The sequence below is a fragment of the Stigmatopora argus genome, chromosome 3, assembly GCF_051989625.1.
Source record: "Stigmatopora argus isolate UIUO_Sarg chromosome 3, RoL_Sarg_1.0, whole genome shotgun sequence".
Lineage (NCBI taxonomy): Eukaryota > Metazoa > Chordata > Actinopteri > Syngnathiformes > Syngnathidae > Stigmatopora > Stigmatopora argus.
Window position 1 is genome coordinate 22,192,380 of NC_135389.1, and position 24,830 is coordinate 22,217,209.

Sequence of the window (24,830 nt, forward strand, 5' to 3'; positions counted from 1 at the left end):
CGGTCCCAATGTCGGCCATTACTAAGTCCCAACTCTGTCATTTCGTTGTTGCTCCTTTTGGTAGAAACTGGCAGGAATGTTATGTTTGACCTGCCTCGACAATTATCCTGGAATTTTTTTTAGGGGGGGCTTGAAGGCAGCTAAGTAAACAGGGAAGGTTCATTATTTCCCAGAAATGGCGATGGAGGAAATAGTGAATTATTAGAAGGTATCATTTTTTAAAAATGGCTTACGCCGTGTGAGTTTAATTTAGCCGACGGAGTGGAACTGCAGACAAGATTGACGTAGACTGTTGTCTTAGTGTTGGGAAATGTGTCCTTTTAAAGTGTTATGTCTTGTGGTTTTAATATCGGGGCAAAAATACATTTTGAATTTCAATTATTTCGACCGCAAGTGCAGAATGTACGAGTGTACGTTTTTTTTGTCCCGGGTTTTCCCTTGAAATTGGTTTTATAGACAAACAAGTCATTTTTAAAGATGTAATTTCATAAATAGAAATGCTAATTGATGTCTTTCCAAGAAGTCTGAGATTTATAAGTGGGGGGGGGGAAAAGGATTGGGGTTTCAAATGAGGGTCACGGTTTGAAAATTCGGGGGTTGAAACTGGATTGAAAATTAGGTTTGGGGAATCTGGTGGGAATTGAAATTGGTTTGGAAATAGGCTTTTACAGCTGGGATAGAGTTGCCTACTGTTTTGGGCCTACTTTGCTAGGGTTGAAAATTATGGCAAGAGATAGGATTTCATTTTAGCATACCTGTCAACCTCTGCCGATAACTGCCCTTATAAATGATTATGATTCCCCTTACAAACCCCCCAAAAACCTTACAAACACCGTACATTCGTACGGTGTTTGTAAGTTTTTTGGGGGGTTTGTAAGGGGAATCATAATCATTTATAAGGGCAGTTATCGGCAGAGGTTGACAGGTATGTTTTAGTGATCGAAAACTAGCGTCAAATTAGCATCTAGATTGCAAACAAGGCTTATAGTTTCAGGCAAGTGCTACGACTTGAAGTTCATAGGGTTTCAAATTACAGGGAGCTAGCCAAATTTGGGGTCATGTTGGGGACATGTTATCAAATTTGAATTTCCAAGGCAACGCATTTTATGTACGCTCATTTTTTTACGTTTGGGTTGAGTACCTTGATCAGGAGGTCGAAACCGTCTAGTCGGCGTGTGAGGATCTAGCCCACGTGGACTGTACGTGGGTGGTTCCGCGGCCTTGGCGGCGCCCGGGTCACTCCGGGGTGAAGCTCGCTGTGAAGACAGGAGACAGAGGTGTTGAGAAGAACCCGTCGCCGCAGGCAGGCCTCTCCATCTAGGCCACATGTGTCAAAGTGGCGGCCCAGGGGCCAAATCTGGCCCGCCGCCTCATTTTGTGTGGCCCGGGAAAGTCAATCATGAGTGCCGACTTTCTGTTTTAGGATCAAATTAAAATGAAGAGTATAGATGTATATTACATTTCCTGATTTTTCCCCCTTTTAAATCAATAATTGTCATTTTTAATCTATTTTCGAGTCTGACACCCTTGAAATAGAGAAAAGATAAACAGATTAAAAAAAAATTTGACGTCTAAATGAAATTCCAGAAAAAATATACTGTATCTTGCATAAAACGTGAAAAAACTCACTTGTACCTGCCATTGCTCGCTCAAAGCGCCGCCATCTTACCTAGGGATGACAAACTAGACCGCTACGGACACACTTCCTGCTTGTACTGCTCACGTGACTTCCTTTTTGAATTTGTCTACGTGCAGGCAACACTTTGACGGAACACAGATTCATAAATTATCTTAGAAATAGCACGTGCGATGATTTTTCTTAAGATTTCCCTTTCAAAGTAACACATTTGTACTCCCTATTAAAACCATGAATATGGAGGTGAAAATTGTGAATCATAGGGCGGCTTAATGTCAAATTCTACAATTTTGAGGCAATTTTAAGAGTGCGGCTTATACGCGGAGCCGGCTAATATACGAGAAAATATGGTTTAAAAAAAATTCCCCACGAGTAAACATCAACTTCGAATCCCAGGCCTTGAAACTGTATTAACGTGGAACCGTGAACTTTCAGCGGCATGCCGTCTGTTATTCCAAGAGAAAGAAAATAGCTCGGTAACTCAAACAAGGTTTGCGGCCTTCACATTTTCCCAGGTCATGTGTCACTCATATCTGAGGAAGCCATAAAACGTTGAAGTGCTTCCGTCTGTCCCGCGTGTTCCTGTCTTGTCGGAACTCTTCGACTAGCTTTACTAAATCCAGCGCCGAAGATTTATGGGCTTCGCCCCTGGTGTCGCCCCGCAGACCTCCTTGTCAAGGTTTCTGCCACTGTCGGCTTCCTTTTGCCAATTCTCCCTCCATTTATCACCTCCTTGTCTTGTCCCGTCTCGTATCTCTTTCACCATTTTTTCCCCCAAAAGATTTCAGCCAGACTTCCTGGACAGCTGTTTCTGTAGACAGGGCGTCTCCATCTACGGTACAGCCTAGATCAAGGGTGTCAGACTCGGGTTGGTTCGCGTGCTGCTTAAACGTCAACTTGATTTCACGTGGGACGGACCATTTTAGATATAATATTTAGATTTTTTTTCTAATAAATTGATTAAAAGAACTGGATTAAAAGCCCTGAATATTCAGGTTTTTATAGATCTAAAACAATGTTTATTTGAGCTTTTTTTAAATATATTTTTAGATTTTACAAAATGATTTTTGAACTAAAAACAGAAAAAATGGATTAAAAAATGACAATGATTGATTTAAAAGGGGGAAAATCTGGAAATTTAATATACATCTATACTCTTCTTTTTTTAATTTGATTATAAGAACCCTAAATATTCAGTTTTTTTATAGATTTAAAACTGTTTATTTGAACTTTTTTTTCTTAGTAAGGGAACACATCTAATAATCATTTGTTTTTCATTTCAAAAGGAAACAATTTTTTTTTAAATTATATTCAATATTAAAGTAGAAAACCGAAAATATTTTTATATATTTATTTTTAAGATTTTCCAAAATGTTTTTTGACCTAAAAACACGAAAAGAAAAAAAATGGATAAAAAATTGCAATTATTGATTTAAAAAGGGGAAAAAACGAAAATTTGATATACATCTATACTCTTCATTTGAATTTGATCCTAAAACAGAAAGTCGGCACTCATGATATACTTTCCCGGGCCACACAAAATGATGCGGCGGGCCAGATTTGGCCCCCGGGCCACCACTTTGACACACGTGCTCTATTTTAAAATAAATTACCGCATCGGCTGCATAGTCTTGCGTTATGACGTTTGGTCTTTGTCACCTTGCAGTTTCGTGCATGTCAAGTCTAATTTGTGCGCATATAAGCCATACCCTTGATTGAGTCATCATGTTTTTCAACGACAAATACGGCATATATGCGAGAAAATACAGTAAAATGCATGAGCGTCGTCAATTTGTCAAAGTTGGATTCGTGCCGCATCATGCGAAGGAATGAAGGTTCGATTCCATAAATCATCCGAATGGGCCCATTGTCAGCAAAAGCCAAGTTGGGCCCTGTATGGCCCGTTTGGTCTTCAATAAACCCAGCGGGCGCATTTTTGGAAGACAGTAGAGGTACTGTACCCGAAGGAACACCCACACAACCTAAGGGCAAACATCCAGTAGGATTGTTTACATCCAGTTTCGATCCCGCAACCTCAAAACCGTGAGGCAGATGTGCTAACCGTTCATCCGTTGGATCTCCAGCAAAGTATTTATTATTTCTGCCACTACATTTGAGGGAACCTTTGCAGAATTTTTCTTTTTTTTCTTTGTTTCTTTCTTCTTTCTGTCGAGTACCAAGAATTTGGACGGCGTGGGTATATTAAAAACAAACATGCTCCGACAGAAGAAATCATTTGAATGTCCTCCAAAAAGTCCAAACTTGGCAAGCGTCTCGCATTCTCCAACTATCTGATGTTTGAATCTTCATTCCAAGTGATTACAGCAATCTTTAAAAGACAATAAACCTATTGAGATCCGGTGTGGCGGCTGCATGAAGCGTTTAGCGCCTCGGCTAACCTCCCGTGAGCGTCTGCTCGCAAGCTGCCGTCTTAAGGCCGAATGGCTCGGGCGAGTTCCGTCTTTTTTGGTGCGGAATGAGTGGTCTCCGCGATGGCGACCGTCCAGAAATCGCTGGCCTAGTGGGCAGACTGACAGCATAAGTAGGGGAGTCGAAAAAGCCGGGTGGGGGGTTGAAATGATGAAAACAGACTTGGTTGGGGCTCTATCAGTTTAAACACACATCTTCATTGTGTGTTTTATGGCTTTTTGTAAAAAAAAAATTAAATAACACGGTGAAAGAGTGGTTAGTATGTCGGCCTCACAGTTCTGGGGTCGTGGTTCGATCCCAGGTTGGCCCTCCCGTGTGGAGTTTGCATGTTCTCTCTGGGATGATGTGAGTTTTCTTCTGGTACTCCGGTTTCCACCCAAATCTCCAAAACATGCATGCTAGGCAAGCAAGTTGAACACTAAATTGCCGAACCCTAGCTATTATTGGTCTTCCTTTGTCTGCTTGTACTCTGCGATTGGCTGGTCATCCATTCAGGGTGTTCCCCGTCTGGTGCCCATAATTAGCTGGGATTGGCTCCAGTACTCCCTGCGACTGAGCGGGTAGCGTGTCGGCCTCACAGTCCTGAGCTCGAGGGTTCGATTCCAGGTTTGGACCTTCCAGTGTGGAGTTTGCATGTTCCGAGGGTTTTCTCCGGGTACTCTGGTTTGGTCCCACTAGGCTAGCTAGTTGAACACTGTAAATTGCCTTACCCTAGCTATGATTGGTTGTCCCATGGCCATAGTTTGAACACTGCTCAGTGAAAATGTCCAGTTGAAGAGAGCTTGACTTTTTTTCCCGGAAGAACTCGAACCGTGTCTTGTGTACGTCGCAAGGCCTTTTAGTTTTTGTGAACTGCCTTTGAAATGGGAAATTTAATAAAGCACTGGAGTCTATGGTGTGTGTGTGCGTGGGTGTGCATGCAAGACTGCGGTGTGGGTCAGCGTTTGGCTGAATTGAAAACATTTGAAGTTTCCGAAGCGAGCCCCCCACCCCCGACCTCTTCTTCGCCCCTGGTCCACATTAGAGGAACGGTGCGCTCATTTGGAGCCGTCAAAGTTCATAACGCTTGTCAATGTGGCTCAAAGAAAGTCTGGCGGTCTTGATGTCATCGCAGTATACAATCATTTATTTACCTGCGGTCATCGGCTGCAAATTATTGATCAAATGCGGCAATACGTAAGCCTGCCTGGAGTCGAGGTATCCTTTTAAGCCGAGCCCAGCTCAAGCAATCATCCAAGTATGCCATTGTTTCAATGCACAATCATTCCCTTGAAAGAAAACTATTCCATAAAAGGCCACTTTTCATTTGAAGAGGACGGACACCTTTCTTTCACGTGCAATCAGTTGATTAAAATGGCTCTGCTGGAGACCAAAAATACAAAATGGCCACTCCCAATGGCCTTTGAGGACCGAACGGTGTTCTGTCAGATTTTGCTAGCCATCCAAAATTTGCAGTTTTTGCGCCTGTGTCCATCTAATTTATAATTTCTCGCGTATAAGCCGCCCCCTGATTCACAATTTTCACCTCCATATCCATGGTTTTAATAGGGAGTACAAATGTGTTACTTTGAAGGGAAAATCTTGAGAAAAATTATCGCACATGGTATTTCTGAGATACTTTATGAATCGAAAGTATCGTCTGCTGGATTGCACATTCCCAAAGGGTGTTGCCAGCATGTAGACAAATTCCAAAAGGATGTCAAGTGAGCAGTACAACCAGGAAGTGTGTCCGTAGCTGTCTAGTTTGTCATCCCTAGGTAAGATGGCGGTGCCCTGAGCGAGCAATGTTAGGCACAAGTGAGGTTTTTTTGTACATTTTATGCAAGATACGTTTTTTTCTTGAATTTCAGGCATAGATGTCAAAATTTATTTTCTTGTGCATTTTATCTGTTTATCTTTTCTCTATTTTGAAACAAAAAACCGTATCGGCCGCATTGTCTTGCGTTATGGCGTCATGGCGTTATGGCATCATGGCGTCATGGCGTTATGGCATCATGGCGTCATGGCATCCTAGTGTTATGGCGTCATCGCGTTAGGCCGTCATGGCGTTATGTGTCATGGTGTCATGGCGTTTGGTCTTTGTCACCTTGCACTTTCGTACATGTCAAGTCTAATTTGTGCGCATATAAGCCGTACCCTTGATTCAGCGATCTTTTTTTGTTGCAAATACGGCTTATATGCAAGAAAATACGATAATCCAAAGTAACACATTCAAATTATAGCTGGAAATAATGTCACAGGGATAAAAATGAATATCATCTATCTATTAATTGCAGTCGGTGGAACATTATTTAATTAAGAGTGCAGTGGAGCCATCAAAATATGCATTCTTGTAAACGGAAACAAGATTTATTCACTTTGTAAGACTACTGAGATTGAAGGTCAAATGAAAGCGAAAGGAAAATGGAGGTAGAAAAATTTGCAAAAACTGAGACGCGTCTATCAAAAAAAGTTTTGTTAGCAAAACCTGCTAATAGCAAAATCTGAAGGAAAAATCTTTTTGTGATATTTTTTTGGACAATGTCAAATTTTCTCAAGGTTTTTCTTTAATTTACAATGTTTTAAATTGTATTTTGTTGCGAAAGATTCTTACAAATAAATCTTTCTTTGAAAAATAAAGTAATTCACATTAAATTATTTCTTTGAGCCAGAAAAACATCCTTTGTAATTTATCTCCTCTTTATTAACACTATTTCATGACATTCTGAAAGCGGCCTCCCACACGTAGATAAGTTTCACTTTGATTTGAAGACTACGTCAAAGCTTCAGAACATTTTTTACAACGGCCTCACGATTTCCCAAGAATATTTCAAGTAAACTGAATGGAATAAATAAAGTCTGCAAATCATAACCGGTGTTGCTAGTCAGGCAAAACAAAAATATTCCCAACGGTAAAGCAGTTTCTCCGCCATCTTGTCAATCAACTTCTTCCTGTCAACAAGCCCTGAAATGACCTCCATTTCACTCCACTTCCTTCAAAGCAATTCTTGCGTGGCTCAGAAATAAAACATTATTTATGTTATTATTTTTCTATTGTGCATGAGGACAAGGATGGGTCACCACATGCACACATAAAATTGGGTATGCCGCAATCCAAAAAAATGCCAGTTGTTTTTCCCCTGACTCCATTTTTTTTAACCAGACGGGGCACATAAAATCATAAACAAATCCAATAAGAAATATGACCAAAAAATGTGGGTTCCTCAATACATAAAATGAGAATTCTTTGCAAGAAACGAATCCGACGAAGCTAATCGAGCGTCGCCGTTCATTGGCCAACGTTGGCGCGAAAGGGCGAATGTTGACGGCTGCCTTTTGTCTGTTAAAAAAGTCTTGATCTGGGTGAGCTCATGTTGCATTTGGCCCGAAAAAAAGGGCTGTTTTGTGAGTTGAAACAGGCGCAATTTGAAACAGACATTTTGAGTCGAGGCCACTTAACATAATTCAATTGGGAGGCTTTTTTTTTTTTGCCTTTGTAGCGCTGCCACTCATTCTCTGCTGCTTTAGATTTAAACGCGTCAACAGCTAGCTTGCTCCTTTCATTTTCTGAAAGACTAATCCAGCACCCCCCGCAACCCTTGTAAAGATAAGCGGTCTAGAAAAAAGAAAAACAAAAATGCAATAATCCCAACAACAGGTTGAAAATGTCCACTGCATTTTACCATCTAGATCAAGGGTGTCAAACTCGGGTTGGTTCGCAAGCCATGTTAACGTCAACTTAATTTCACGTGGGCCGGACCATTTTAGATATAATATTTTTATTTGTTTTAATTAGATTAAAAGCTCTATGTAGTCCGTTTTTATATATCTAAAACAATGTTTATTTTAGCTTTTATTATATATCTTTAGATTTTACAAAATCATTTTTGAACTAAAAACACAGAAAAAAATATTAAAAAATGACAGTCAGGAAATTTAATATAGATCTATACTCTTCATTTTAATTTGATCTAAAACAGAAAGTCGGCACTCATCATTTACTTTGCCGGGCCACACAAAATGATGCGGCGGGCCAGATTTGGCCCCGGGGCCGCCACTTTGACACCTTTTTTAATAAATTGATTAAAAGAACTGGATTAAAATCCCTGAATATTCCGTTTTTATAGATCTAAAACAATGTGTATATTAGCTTTTTTTAAATATATTTTTAGATTTTACAAAATGATTTCTGAACTAAAAACCAGAAAAAAAATTGATTAAAACATTACAATTATTGATTTAAAAGGGGGAAAATCTGGAAATTTAATATACATCTATACTCTTCATTTTAATTTGATCCTAAAACAGAAACTCAGCACTCATGATTTACTTTCCAGGGCCACACAAAATGATGCGGCGGGCCAGATTTGCCCCCCGGGCCACCACTTTGACACCCCTGGGTTAAAGCAAAGAACCCAGATTTGATACAAATCAATCAACATGCTAATTCACGCAGGCCTGACTAAATCTAGCGGCACGGTCACCGCCTGCACAAGATGAGGCACCCCCGTCGTCACGACGATGAATAATACCCGAACTTTGCCATGACAAGTTGTCGGGCTGCACTGTAATTCTTGTGCCTGCCGTTCAAAGCTCAGCTGGCTAAGACACGCTACGCCACGCCACGGCACGCTAGTAGTAATAATAATGACACATTAGCATTCCTGCTCCTGTCGTGGGCCAGATGAGAGGAACACTTAAGGTCCATTAGTGGCAGGCCCCAGTCTGCATTCACGGGCCAATCAGAAGGGCTTGCCTGACTCCCCTTGAGGGAATTACAGAATGGACTTTAGCTAATGGAAGCGTTTAAGATTGCACGTTAATAGGCCAACCTATTGTCGATTGCGCTTGTCCTCGCTTGGAGGCTAACTTTGCGAACCCCAAGGACTGGACTCGCTAGTCCACATGTGTCAAAGTGGTGGCCCGGGGGCCAAATCTGGCCCGCCGTATCATTTTGTGTGGCCCGGGAAAGTAAATCATGAGTGCCGACTTTCTGTTTTTGGAACAAATTACAATGAAGAGTATAGATGTATATTAAATTTTCTGATTTTCCCCCTTTTAAATCAAATTTTTAATCTTTTTTTTCAGTTTTTAGTTCAAAGATCATTTTGTAAAATCTAAAAATAGATATAAAAAAGCTAAAATAAACATTGTTTTAGATCTATAAAAAACGGAATATTCAGACCTTTTAATCCAGTTCATTTAATCCATTAAAAAAAAAAAAAATCTAAATATTATATCTAAAATGGTCCGGCCCACGCGAAATCAAGTTAACGTTAAAGCGGCCCGCGAACAAACCCGAGTCTGACACCCCTGCTCTAGTCATTCACAGGACGGTAAAACACTAATTACCGTATTTTCTGGCATATTAGCCACCTCCACTCAAAAGCCATACTTTAAAATTGCCTTAAAATCGTTGAATTTTACAATTTCTCGCGTATAAGCCGCTCCCCCGATTCACAATTTTCACCTCCATAGTCATGGTTTTAATAGGGAGTACAAATATGTTACTTTGAAGGGAAAATCTTTTAAAAAAAATCATTGCACATGGTATTTCTGAGATTCTGTATGAATTGAAAGGATCGTCTTCTGGATTGCACGCAGACAAATTCAAAAAGGATGTCATGTGAGCAGTACAACCAGGAAGTGTGTGCGTAGCGGTCTAGTTTGTCATCCCTAGGCATGGTGGCAGCACCCTGAGCGAGCAATGGCAGGCACAAGTGAGTTTGTTTACGTTTTATGCATTATATGTTTTTTTCGTCAAAATAATTTGGCATTTTGTCTTTGTCACCTTGCAATTTCGTGCACGTCCAGTCTAATTTGTGCGCATATAAGCCCTACCCTCGATTCAGTCATTTTTTGAGCTACAAATACAGCTAATATGCGAGAAAATGCGGTAAAACCCTCACACACACTATCATAATATATCCAATAATTCTAAAAATTCAAAACAGAGCCTCCGATTTCCAAGTCCGAAATTCCGTTGACAAAAACAAGACGGGGGAGTAGTTAACATGGCGACCAATCCTCAGACATGTACAGTACATGAAAGCCACTTGTGTACATGTGGTGAAAGAGTCCATTAAGTTGAGTTAACCTTCACTTCAAGTGGGGGTAATTAATGCTTCACTAAGTGCATTGGCTAAGTGGTTACCCCCACTTTTTTCTCCCGGACTCAATAGTATGTGCTTTTTACGGGGGTGTGCGCTGGTGGGAGTGGCCTAACTCTTACACAAAGCAAGTGACAGTGATGAATGAAGTCTTTGCACGCATTGAGCTCCCCAGAAAATGTGTGTTTGTGTGTTGTGTGTGCGTGTGTGTGTGTGTGGTGTGTGTCCTTTTTGTTGGTAGGTGATGAAGTGAACCCACCATGATGCATTCAGGCGACCCCTCGTGTACTCGCGCACCGCAACGTGTTTGCCGTTACATTTATGTTAACGCTAACTCGCGACTACGTGACAGAACCACTTGTCATTGCATGGGTGTGTGTGGGGTTTTTTCTTCCATTTCGCCCCTGCGTAAACACAACTTTGGAAAATGGCAAGTACATACCTTAGCCGGATTACCCGTTCTTTTTCCGTCCAGTGTGCTCGTTATGGCAAATTTCATCGTCGGTCGGTTTGGCGTTGGCTGTTGGTGATAGACAGAAAATGGGTATATTTGTTTATTTATATACATTGTGTGTGTAGCTGATTAAAATTCAAGTCTTGTCGCCAATGGGACTTCAAAGATTTGGTTTATCAATTCGATAATTCTATGAAATGACAATAATTATCCGGTTAACGATGAAATGATCACTTAAACCAAGGGTGTCAGAGTCGGTTGGTTCGTGGGCCGCATTAACATCAACTTGGTTTCATGTGGGCCAGACCATTTTAGATATATTTAGATTTTGTTTAATAAATGGATTAAAAGAACTGGATTAAAAGCCCTGAATATTGAGTTTTTTATAGATCTAAAACAATGTTTATTTTAGCTTTTTAATATATTTTTTTAGATTTTACAAAATGATTTTTGAACTAAAACCACAGAAAAAATTGATTAAAAAATGACAATTATTGATTTAAAAGGGGGAAAATCAGGAAATTTAATATACATCTATACTTTTCATTTTAATTTGATCCTAAAACAGAAAGTCGGCACTCATGATTTACTTTCTTGGACCGTACAAAATGATGCGGCGGGCCAGACTTGGCCCCCGGGCCGCCACTTTGACACCTGTGACTTAAACAAAAGACCATTCACGTAAAAGGACCTTGACAACACGACCGCGTCGTAAGAAGATTCTTGGAAATCAATTAAGTTCGATTGCCAAGGGACAAGACAACATGACCTCCTTAGCGGGGGTCTTTGTGTCCTTGCCATCTCATTAAGATCAAACACTGCGATTGGGGCGTTTTCGCCATTTGTTTGGACCACAGACGGGCAATTAAGCGCTCGCTTTGTTTTGGCATCACCGTCCTCTCTCATTTCACTCAACAATTCGACCAGCTATTATCCAGGGTAGACATAACTGAAATTGATTCATTTTCATCCAAACCGGTTATCCTCACAAGAGTTACAGGGGGTGCTGAAGCCTTTGAACTTGGAGTACCAGGCGAGGGTCACCCTGAATCTGTGGCCAGCCAATGGCAGGGCACGAAGAGACAACGGACAACCAATCGCAGCTAGGGTTAGGCAATTTAGAGTGTTCGACCAGTTAGCCTAGCATGCATGATTTTGGAATGTGGGAGGAAACGTGGAAAAAAGGGGCAAAATGTTTTGATGTATTACCCAACTCAGAAGGAAAATGTTGAGGAATGTACTTAAAAAAATCCCGTACTAAAGTTGTTATACGGCGTACACAATTTGAAATGATCAAAAAACGTATAAATGCATGAAAAACGTATAAGTTGAAAGGTATGTATCGTGTTCTCTCGCATATAAGCCGTATTTGTAACTAAAAAATGATTGAATCAAGGGTACGGATTATATGCGCACAATACTTTTTCGTGTGCGGTCGATTGGTTGCCGGTCTTTTGGTCGCTTTAAATGGTCATTAACACTTACCTTCCGGGCGACCAAAAGACTGGCGACCAAAAGACTGGCGACCAATCGACCTTGTACCGACTTTTTCACCAGTAGATTTCGACAAATTAACATTCACTATTTGTTCATTCTTTTCTGTTTTGCAGTAAGAAAACAGCCATTACTGGATGAATTACTAACCTCCTTATGATATTGACCCTAATAATGTCTTTTTGATAGATAAAGTATCTCAGAAAAACCATGTGCGATGAATTTTCTTAAGATTTTCCCTTCAAAGTTTGTACTCCCTATTAAAATCATCAGTATGCAGGAAAAAAATGTGAATCAGTGGGCGGCTTATACGCGAGAAATTGTCAAATTCAATGATTTTTAGGCAGTTTTAAGGGTCCGGCTTATACGCAGGGGCGGCTTATATGCGAGAAAATACGGTAGTCCATACCAGCTAAAGCACTGGTACCAAAAACTCAAGAATGGCCCCTGTAAATAAAGCAAGGACGAAAAATAAAATTCTACCAAATCCCAACTATTAACCACGCCTCGTAAACAGATTCCGTCAAAGTTCATCGAATCTCGTAAACATCAACGCGTTTTCTCGTACGAACACTCTGTGCTTAAATTTCCTCATCGGCAACGTGTGACTTGAGGATGTTGGAGTTGGAAGACGGCACTTTTGGGATGAAGTCACTTCATTATTTAAGGCAGATGTGCACTGACTGACGCGTGTAATTAGCCATCATCTCGTGCGCGTGTGAAGGGCGAAAAAATCCCGCGCAAAGCCAACAGTGATCCAGTGACACCCGCTCATCAATTTGTGCCAGAAGAAATCATCGAGAAGCGCCAGCCATTCATTATTTCCCAGCTTGTGATCTCCCAGGAAGCCCCGCTCCGACACCCCCGGCCCCGCAATTCCACATGTGACTTTTCTCTTTGTCTTTAGCTGTCAAATTGAGTTGTTCGTCAAGCTCGGCCATCAATCAAATGTGGATATCTGGGATTGTGCAATGATGCGACAGCCGAAGGAGAAGGATGAGCTCATCCTTCTTTCTCTTTTTAAATATATTTTGCTTCGCTCGTTTAGCCCTGCAAAGGAAAAACAGATGCTTAAGCTATTTTACCTGAAGATTTGGGGAGGGGCATTCTCTAGCCGAGCGGAGGGCGGAGCTACAGTGGTAAAAATACTTTTAAAAAAAATCCTGCACAAAGTGTTATACGGCGTACACAATTTGAAATGAACAAAAAACGTATAAGTTGACAGGGATGTTTTGTATGGTGATCCTGTAAACATAAAATTAGGGTAGGTAAAACGGGTGCCTTAAAAAGTTAATCTAGAACCCTGAAATTTAATTAAAATACACACCAATTGCTGAGCTGCACATTTTCCCAGATCTGATGGTATTTTTGGTGATTGGTAAATTTCCACAAAAGTGTTCGAGGGATACGGAAAAGGAGTGGTCGCAAGTTTGGTCCCAATAAAAACAATCCTGATGACAAACTATTTAAAGCACTGTTTATGTTTCTTGCCTTTTTCCCTTCATATGACGAAAATGACCTCTTTTCTCTCTAATTGAAAAAAGGTCTTTCTTAGATGACTTCATTTAGAAGCAAATTTGTTCAATTGAATGGAAATGAAAAAATCTCAAACTGAATCGCATCCTTAAGCCAATTAGCCTCTACACACGCAACAAAGATGTCTTTTTTTGAACATTATCTCAACAAGAAGCAATGCAAATGTCCGCCAACTCACCAAAGACACGCTTTGACCGTACAACATTCCTCGTTCTCTTTCCTTCCTCCCGAACACGTAAAGACTTTTGAACGTCTCTGGTTCAGTCACGACGAAGCCAGAAAACAATTGAATTCATCTTTGGCGAGCCTGCGGAGCACAAAAACAAAGAAGACATTGAGCGAGGAAAGCCAAACCTGGGCAGCGCTTCCAGGGATTTTCTTGTCTTGGCGCTTTCCAAGACTGATTGTGACCCATTTGTGAATCATGTGCGGTATTTTGACCTTGAAATAATGCGATTTCAAAATGACGGTGATGGTACACTGACCGTGAATTGAGGAAAAACCATGTCATTGCCATACAAGTGACCCCAAATCCTGCTATTTAGCCACATGCGATATAACAGTACTTTGACTAACTAGCTTAAAACTTCCTGTTTCCAAACTTTTTTATTCCAAAAGAAATGTCTCAGAAAAAAAGGCTTTTTTAAGGAGCATTTGTACATATCAAACACTTGTAAATCTGATTACAAAATGATTTTTTCCTCTCGCTAAGAACACACGTTATGGAATAAATATATACAGTAATACCTCGAATATCACGGCTAATGTAGACCAAACATGGCCGCGATAATTGAAAAATCGCAAAGTAGGAGAGGCGAGTGTCGGCCTCACAGTTCTGGGGTCGAGGGTTCGATCCCAGGTAGGTCCTCACTGTTGGCATGTTCTCTCGGACTTGAGTGGATTTTCTTTGGGTATTCCCAAATCTCCAAAGCAAGCGTGCTAAGCTAGCTGGTTGAACACTCTAAATTGCCTATCTCTAGCTCACCCTAAAAAAATATATATATATATATATATATATATATATATATATATATATAGTAAAATCTAAAAATATATTTTAAAAAAGCTAAAATAAACATTGTTTTAGATCTATAAAAAACGGAATATTCAGGACGGTTAATCCAGTTCTTTTAATCCATTTATCAAAAAAAAAATCTAAATATTATATCTAAAATGGTCCGGCCAACGTCAAACCCGGGTTTGACACCCTTGGTCTACAATAACGGATGTGCAATACCAGTTTGGTCCAGTTTTCATCGAATAGAAGGAGGACTAATGTCCAAAATGTTCGAACTTCCGAAGCAAATAAATGTTGCACAAGTGGCTATTCGAGTTTCAAGCTTTCAATTCCACAGGTGATGGAGTGAGTAGCCAGAAAAATAGTAGCTTAGCTCGTTATCTAGCATCGGCGAGCAATCAACTCACTGGCGTCTTTTGCAAAGCTGCCAAGCCAATTACCGGAACTCCTGTTTTTCCCCCTTTTAATTTGTCCCGAAGGGGGTCAGAAGCACTCAACTGCTTTACTGACTGACCTCCGCCAGGTGCTCCTTTCATAGCGGGAGCGCTATTTCCATCTGTGAACGGGCGTTTTTATCTGGAATTCTCCCTGTAGAAGGCAGCTGCATAAACAGGAAAGCTCGTGTGTGCAAAAAAAAATACAAAAAAAATGTCAAAATGGTCATTCTGCGCTTTAGGCCCAATTTCATTTTAAAGTTCTTTTGTGGATGGAGTTGACCTCCTGCTGGGAAATGTTCATTACAGGCTTGAAATTGAAGGAAAATCAATCACTTTAGCTTCCTCTCCCCTGCATGCCTTTAATTGGGGTTCTATGTATTTGGTAGTAAGTCTTAATTAAATAGTAGTAGTATTATAATTAATGGCTTTTCTTTTACTATTTATTTATTACCCTCACTTTACCAGAGTCGTACAATCAGAAATGAATGGCAACCAGATGAACCCCAAAACGAATAGCGAATCAATGACCTCCATTACCGTATTTTCTCGGATATTGACAAACCCTAAAATTGCTGTAAAATAGTTGAATTTTACGATTTCCCTTGTATAAGACACACCCTGATTCAGCATTTTCACCTCCATCTTTGTGGTTTTTATAGGGAATACAAATATGTCGGGCCGCCCCACCATTTATTTCTAGATGAAATATATGCGAAGCTGATCAAACAACAAAAAATAATTACATACTTAAAAATGAAGCCTCTTTCTAAAATACCGAATTTTCTCGCATATTAGCCGTCTTCGTGTATAAGCTGTACCCTTAAAATTGCCTTAAATCGTAGAATTTCAATATTTCCCTTTTACAAGACGCCCCCTGATTCATAATTTTCACCTCCATATGCATGGTTTTTTATAGGGAGGACAAATGTGTTACTTTTGAAGGGAAAATCTTAAGAAAAATCATCACAGATGCTATTTCTGAGATAATGTATTAATCGAAAGGGTGTTACCTGCATGTAGACAAATTCAAAAAGGAAGTCATGTGATCAGTACAACCAGGAAGTGTGTCCGTAGCGGTCTAGTTTGTCATCCCTAGGTACGATGGCGGCGCCCTGAGCGAGCAATGGCAGGCACAAGTGAGTTTTTTCAAGTTTAATGCAAGATATGTTTTTTTCTGGAATTTCATTCATCGACCTCAAAATATATATATTTTTGCGTGTTATCTGTTTATCTTTTCTCAATTTTGAAATAAATGACCGTATCAGTCGCATTGTCTTGCGTTATGGCGTTTCGTCTTTGTCACCTTGCATTTTCGTGCATGTCAAATCTAATTTGTGCGCTTTTAAGCCGTACCCTCGATTCAGTCATCATTTTTTTTGTTACAAATACAGCATATGGGAAAAAACACCAAGCACGGATGATTTTTATTCAAACACAGTAATACTGTCTTTACATGGAAATACTGCTTTCACTCAGGCGCAACCGTTTAGGATGGCGTGTTGACTAGTACTTCCTGTGCTGTGGTTTGTAGCGTCGGCAAGGGCAACCCGGTGACCCACATCGACAAGCGGCTCCATTCACGGTTTCTGCTAAAGTCGACTCCCTCATTGCTCCGGTCTGACTCACCAATGTTCAAACGGGCCGACCTCGCCTCCCCATCGCAACACTCCACTTTTCTTCTCCTCCCAGCGTGGGGTTTTGGGAAAAAAGTTTTCGATTGGAAGTCCCGCTTTCAAATCTCAGCCTTGGCTTTAATTCAATTGAATGCAGTTTGCATGTTGTCCCTAAGCTAGCATGTGGGTTAACTCTGGTTTCCTGCTACATTCCTGGACCATGTATGTTGGGTTCACTGAGGACTCTGGACTGTGTGTGTTTGTCTCGTGATCAGCGCGCCTGGTGTGTTTAGCGCACCGTACAAATTTAGCTCGGATTTCCAGTTGAAATCCACCAAGTTATCGTAATAATGTCATCAGAAGTACTTGTAAAAAGGCTTCATTCATAACGGATCGCTAGCTTCTGTTTTCTCAGTTCCTTGGGAAATAATATGCGGCTAGCTGGTTAGCTTGGCGGCCCGGTGGATGAGCGGTTAGCACTTGTTAGCCTCATGGTTCTGGAGTCAAGAGTTCGATCCGTGTGGAGTTTTCAAGTTCTTGCCGGGCTTGCCTTTTCTCCGGGTATTCCTGTTTTCCTGCACATCTCAACAACATGCATGCTAGGCTAGCTGGTTGAACACTCAAAATATGCCCTAGTTATGCATGTGATTGGTGGTACTCGGACGTTTCGTCGAAAGACTTTGGTCCCCGGACGTTTGGTCGACTGGACTTTTGGTAGAACGGACGTTTGGTCGCCGGGTTATTACAGTTGAAACCAGCTCTCAAAATTATAATCATGAGAGTGAGTTTAATATCTAAATATCTAATATCAAAATATCAACAGTAAACTCTCTGTCATAATTTGACAGCGACCAAACGTCCGGTCGACCAAACGTCCGGTCGACCAAACGTCCGGTCGACCAAACGTCCGGTCGACCAAACGTCCGGTCGACCAAACGTCCGGTCGACCAAACGTCCGGTCGACCAAACGTCCGGTCGACCAAACGTCCGGTCGACCAAACGTCCGGTCGACCAAACGTCCGGTCGACCAAACGTCCGGTCGACCAAACGTCCGGTCGACCAAACGTCCGGTCGACCAAACGTCCGGTCGACCAAACGTCCGGTCGACCAAACGTCCGTTCGACCAAACGTCCGGTCGACCAAACGTCCGGTCGACCAAACGTCCGTTCGACCAAACGTCCGTTCGACCAAACGTCCGTTCGACCAAACGTCCGTTCGACCAAACGTCCGGTCGACCAAACGTCCGGTCGACCAAACGTCCGTTCGACCAAACGTCCGTTCGACCAAACGTCCGTTCGACCAAACGTCCGTTCGACCAAACGTCCGTTCGACCAAACGTCCGTTCGACCAAACGTCCGTTCGACCAAACGTCCGTTCGACCAAACGTCCGTTCGACCAAACGTCCGTTCGACCAAACGTCCGTTCGACCAAACGTCCGTTCGACCAAACGTCCGTTCGACCAAACGTCCGTTCGACCAAACGTCCGTTCGACCAAACGTCCGTTCGACCAAACGTCCGTTCGACCAAACGTCCGTTCTACCAAACGTCCGTTCTACCAAACGTCCGTTCTACCAAACGTCTTTCGACGAAGCGTCCAGTCACAGTTATTGGTTGTCCTTTGTCTTCTTGTGCCCTGCGATTGGCTGGCCACCGATTCTGGGGGTCTCCAGCCTGCGCCAGTTAGTAAAACCGCGACGCCGGGTACACGGCATGGGTTCGAGGTGACATCATACGAATATTTCGGATGATTTCCCCCACCAAACAGCCATTGAGGGTCGTTCCGAAGATGAAAAGTTTCAACCAACAACAGGAAAAGATTTTTTCATACTCCACGTGACCGTTGTCGTCAGCATTGGGGTCTGGTCTTGAGAAGAGGGGCCCGGCTTTCCTCCTTTCCAAGGCCACGAAGGCCAGGCATGAACCGTCCCACCCGCTTGAGGGTTCACGTGACCCGGCCTTGAACGTAAACGTTATTTTCCCGGCGCGGACGTCTAAATAAACGGTCAACCTTCAGAGTGAGGAGCTTCGGGGCGTGATAGAAACCACAGTTTGTCCCACAGCGGGAAAAGAAGAATGCTATCAAAAGTGGGTTCTTGCCACACAGGCAGCGAGGAGGAGGCCTCGGCGAGGCATCGCCCAACATCTGAGGTTAGGAAGCTTTGGTTATGGTCAACATGACCTGAACTTTCTCACCTTGGTGGGCTCCTCCACACAAGTCCTTTAAACCTAAATACTGTACTGCTTGTTTTCCTTACACACACACTCACACACTACAAGGCCGAGAATGTTCATATGTTTTACAGCACTTGTTTTTGGGGAAAAACTGAAAAATGTTTTGCTCAAAACCTTATTCTTCAAAAAACAACCAAATATGACGTAAAAATAAGCAGTTCTCATACCAGTTAACCTCGGCCAATTGCTCCCCTTATTAATGATTGCAATTCCCCTTATTAAGCAATAAAAAAACGTACAAATGCAACGCGACAAATATTTACTCACATAGAGCGCACTTAAAATTTGAAAATTTTCTCCAAAGTGGACTGGGTGCCCAATCAGTCGGTGCACTAACTTCAAGATTCTGTAGACGCCGACTCTGACTGCTTGACTGTGTGGGTAGTGGGTACTTGCTTGCTGAGGCGCTATATTTATATAGTGAAAAGGCAGAGTAGGCATTGGATTGAATTGGATTGGATAACTTTATTCATCCCATATTCGGGAAATTTCATTGTGACAGTAGCAAGAGGGTGAGAATGCAGATACAGGAAAGGCATAGTTTTAAGTTAGACAGTGCAGTTGCAAAGGCTGCAGAACAACAAAGCAAAAGCACAAAGTACAAAGCAAATTGAAGTCAATGGGATCATTAAGAATCACCAAATCAAATCATTAAGACAGAAAAGCAGCAAAAACACAAAACGAGCAAGAGTGGACGGAGCTACCTCCACCGGCTGCCACTTGAATGGCGCCATCTTGGTTGCGGTAGCAAAAATGGATACAGACTCAAAAAGACGTTGTAAAGTTGGACAAAAACTGCAACCACACACAGGAAGTCTTCCACAAGATGGGCAACTTCTGCAGACTGTGACCGAGGTAGAGAATACCAGTCTGCTACCAGTGACCAAAACGATCCGGATTAGAGCCAAAATGGGTAAAACCAGATCGCATCTACAAAAAAAACCTACAAAAAAATCCCGTACAAAAGTGTTTATATGGCATACACAATTTAAAATGATCAAAAAAACGTATTAAATACAGGAAAAACGTATAGGATGACAGGTATGAGTTCTAAAACTGTAACCATCAGTTTTCCCTAAAAAAAAACAATCACAATAATGACAAATAGTTTTACTGTAACAAAGTCTGCACCATTTTTTTCGTAGTTTTAACTATTAACCAAAAACAGCCTCGGTGTACTGTAGACAATCTTTGTCCAGCTTCTACTTGTAAAATAGAGTCCTTTAATTGCTGTTAAATCTCAAAAGAGATGAAAATTTGACTCGGACGGTATGTACGGGTTAATATAAGGTTGACCTCCATTAGTCGGCGCCGGGACCACCTCGCTCCAAACGTATCCATTCTCACACGGTCCAGTTTCGTCTTTTGTAACATCATATTGAAGACATTTTGGGATTCACCGTTGACCTCAGCGGGCAGGAATGCTGGCCATTCCACTCGAGGCTTCCCACCCTGCCTGATCCACGCTACGTGTCCTCCGTGAGTTTGGACACGTGTGAAACGGATTGTTGAGGGTCTGTGGATTTGATTTAAAAGTTGTCAGCTGGGTCTCTTTGAAGTTGGGACACCCCGAAAGTTTTAGGATCGTATCGCATCGCTGGACGTTGTTCCGCCCGCTATCATCGAAACATCTTTTTTGAATTCTGACAATTAGAAGGATAAGAGTAGTTGTAGATAGTTTTTGAACAAAACATCTTTTTTGAAGCAGTGCACGTGAATTTGGCAAGCTATCGTGTTATAATCTGAAGTGCAGTAGTACAGTGGTACCTCGAATGCTTGAGCTTGATAACTAATACTTCTCGGAAATCCAGCAATAATTTCTAGCAGAAACTTGCCAAAAAAAATGAGGCAATGCTGATTTATACCATGTATACAGTTACTGCAAAGCGGGAACCAAAACAACAGTCGAAGCATTTGGCAGATGTTCATCCGTCATGTCATCTCCATTCCCAAACGGGCCGTCTCTAATTCTCTCACCATAAAGACCAGCATGCTTTGGACCAGAGGATATTTTCACGCCATGTTGACGACATTCCATCGTGAATAAACTCGGATGCGGCTGGTTGGGGAAGGGAACGCTTGGTTGCCTCGAACGCCAGAAGACCCGGACCTCCGTGGTTAGCACTTCATTAGCGTTTGTCTGCTGGAGTTGTTTTATGTGCCCGCCTGTGTGTGTCCAAGGTAATAGGAGAGTCAATGGTGGGCCCCACATGCTCCTGGGAAGTTGCTCTTCTTCCTCTTCTTCCAAAAAGATGAGATATAAGAGGACGGTGGACCACCCTGGTTTTAAGGTAGGAGGTCGTTGGGTTTGGACTCGCACCTTCTTGGGTTTCAGAAAAGCTTCAAATTAGAACTTCAGATGTGAGCTTAACAATCAAAAGTTTTTGTCGCCTCTTGTGGGTGTCTAACTTTGCATAATCCAGTAATACCTTGAGATAAGAGCGTAATGCAAGGGTGTCAGACTCGGGTTGGTTCGCGGGCCGCTTTAAAGTCAACTTGATTTTACGTGTGCCGAACCATTTTAGATATAATATTTAGATTTTTTTTATTTATGTAAATAGATTAAAAGAACTGGATTAAAATCCCTGAATATTCAGTTTTTTGTAGATCTAAAACAATGTTTATTTTAGTTTGAAAAGGACCACCTAGCGGCCGCATCGTATGCTCGTATCTCAAATTTGTCTTGTATCTCAGGTCAAAAATGTGCTCGGAATTTTCCTCATATCTCAAATTCCTCCTATGTTGCCCCACTCGAGTATCAAGGTACTGTTACTATACTGTTGTGAGGATAAAACCAAGTTCCCAGCGTGCAACGCATACCTGGATAAGTGACATCTGTCTTTTATGTGATAACCCTCCCACCCCACACCGCCTCCGTGAGAACCTGAAGCCTCTGGGAAGCAGAAGAGGAAACTGGACCAGAGGAGAGCACAGCCCTGCTCTTATCAACCACCGAAACATGAGGAGCCGCCACTCAGTTGGCATGGACGATAAGCTCCGCTTGAAGTGACACACTGTGGGAAAGGCAGGGACGGCAGGAACTCTGTGGCGTCCGTCCACCATGTCCGCTGCTTCAACTGCACTTCTCCAGAATTTTGGTCTTTCCACTGGTGTTTCTCTTCAGTATATATTCATACCGTCCACGTCTACTTATACGTTTATCCCGTATTTTTGGATCATTTCATTGTGTACGCCAAGGGTGTCAAACTCGGGTTGGTTCGCGGGCGGCAATCACATCAACTCGATTTCATGTGGGCCGGACCATTTTAGATATAATATTTAGATTGTTTTTAATTTTTTTTAAATTGGATTATAAGAACTGGATCAAAAGCCCTAAATATTCAGTTTTTTATAGATATACAACTGTTTATTTGAACTTTTTCTTCTTAGTAAGGGAAAACATCTAATAATCATTTGTTTTTCATTTCAAATGGAAACATTTTTTTTAAATTATATTCAATATTAAAGTGGAAAACCGAAAATATGTTTATATATTTATTTTTAGATTTTACAAAATGCCTTTTGACCTAAAAACACCAACAGAAAAAATGGATAAAAATGTGCAATTATTGATTTAAAAAGGGGAAAATCAGGAGAGATCCCTTGTAGCAGACGAAAACATCATCATCGAATGCTAATATTGTCATGGTTTAAGCCCACTTTTTCACTATGTAAATATAGCGTGTCAGTAAGCAATGTACCCAGACAGTCAAGCTGTCGGGGTTGTACAGCAACATCTACAGAATTCTGAATTTTGTGCATACTGAATGGCCACTCTGTCCATTTTGGGGAAAATGTTAGACTTTTAAGTGCGTCCTAGGTGAGTAAATATGTGCCACGTAGTATTTGTACGGTTTATTATCGCTAAATAAGGGGAATTGCAATCATTAATAAGGGATGCAATTGGCCGATATTGACAGGTATGTAAAACTCAGTGTCAGTTTCTATTCATATTCTTTCATGAGTGACAAGACTTGGTCATACAACACACTTCAAGGTTGTATTGTATTGCTAGCCAACACCATTTTTGGCCAAGAATTAACGTTGAAATGAAGAAAGGGATTTCAAGGTTACGAATGGAAATCAAGAGGAACACCAGAAGAAGAAAAAAATGGGATCAGCGAAACAGTGACCCATAAAGAAGCAGACACACAAGTGGAAAGCAGAGGAATGCAAGCCAGCTGGAGGATTCATCCTCACATCCTCACATCCTCAAATCCTCACATCTAGCTAGCTCTCTGCCGCATTTCCACTTGATGCGCAAGACGTCGGAGAAAGGCAAATTGAAGGATAACAAAAAACCAGCGGTGCTAAAAACCTCGTGGCGGTGGGAACTCGTCCCAGATCGGCCGGCCCGCATACTTTTGACAACTCTTGGCCATAAACCAGTCCGTATCCCGTTCCCTCGCCTCTTCCTTTCGCACCCTCTGCACCCGTTCGCAACGCTCGGTACCTGATTGGTCCGTCTCGCGGCTTTCCGCCCGGTCCCCTTCCGAGGCCCCGAACGGCGTCCGGGAGCGAAACCCACATCCCCCGTTATGGGAGCCAACGCCAATTAGCTCGCGTCCGCGCTAGCACCGCTGACTGCTCACTTTTCAAACTCGGCTTGGACTAACGCTAATAAAAACAAGATGTTTTGGGCTGGGGTCGCTTATCAGCAAGGGGGTGCACGGCTTTGACAGCTTTGACGTGATTGGCACTCCGGATAAAACTTCACATTCAAAGGAGTGGTGCATAGCCCTAAAAATTGGACCCTAAAATAAATCAGTGTTCAACCGCTAGCACCCTTAACTGTTGATATTAAAGAGATTTTCGTAACTCGAAGTAGAGCTGGGCGATAAAACGATAATTATCGTGAAGTCATTTTTGTCAACAATAATGTTAAAAACGTTCGATAAAAAATTCGATAATTTTAAACTGCAATTATACCACCTGGCCAGCAAAGAGAATGGGGGCGCTATTGCAAACTGAACGCTTGTTCCAGAGCAACGCTCAGGAGAAGAAGAGGACACCTGTTTTAACATGTTAGCAACAGAGGCTAACACGGAGCATTAATGCAAAAGGACAATAACATGGCCAAAATTAGCAATTATGAGATGCAGGACAACACCAAGCCGACCCACTAAAAGACCAAAGTGAATTGTGAGGTAAATTTACGGTTTCTTTTTGAGAGGCTGAAAATAGTCTGCTTGCCAGGGGTGATGATTATATTTTTTTTATTTCATAATGCACAGCAACTTTGGGTGTGAAGGCAAATTTATAAAAAATAAAGACGCCTGTCAAAATTTCTGCGGGTTTTATTCTTTCCTTTTCATAATGTAATGGGGGAGTTATTTCACAACATGACAACTAAAATACTTTTAAAAATCATTTCATATTCTCTTTTCTAATAGTGTAAGATAAGTTATTTTCATATTTGATTAAGGAGGAGTCATTTATTTAATCACATAATTTTGAAGTTTCAAATTTGAAACAAAAAGATGTTGATAGTTATCGTGATAATCATTAATAGACAGATTTTTTTTTTATCGTGCTAACATTTTTTCCTCACATCGCCCACCTCTAACTCAATAAATTTGATTGTGCCATACTCTGTATTCAAGTCCATTTTGTTTGACCAGAGGACACTCAACTGTTGCATTAGCTTCCTGCGCTAGCTCCCAATTGCTAATTTCTCTTCATTATTTATTTCTGTCGTGCATACCTGTCAACCTCTGCCGATAACTGCCCTTATAAATGATTATGATTCCCCTTACAAACCCCACAAAAAACCTTACAAACACCGTACGAGTCGTACGACTCGTACGGTGTTTGTAAGGTTTTTTGGGGGTTTGTAAGGGGAATCATAATCATTTATAAGGGCAGTTATCGGCAGAGGTTGACAGGTATGG

At 41.6% G+C, this 24,830-nt stretch overlaps 1 long non-coding RNA gene across 1 annotated transcript in view; it reads right to left on the bottom strand.

Moving 5' to 3' along the window:
• Positions 1-1,133: 1,133 nt before the first annotated feature.
• Positions 1,134-24,830, bottom strand: part of LOC144071937 (uncharacterized) — a 30,762-nt gene continuing 7,065 nt past the window's right edge. Inside the window, exons 3-5 of the long non-coding RNA XR_013299776.1 lie at positions 13,818-13,946; positions 10,598-10,675; positions 1,134-1,256 (exon numbers count right to left, since the gene is read on the bottom strand). This is a non-coding gene — a long non-coding RNA (uncharacterized LOC144071937). The remainder of the gene's footprint in view (positions 1,257-10,597; positions 10,676-13,817; positions 13,947-24,830) is intronic.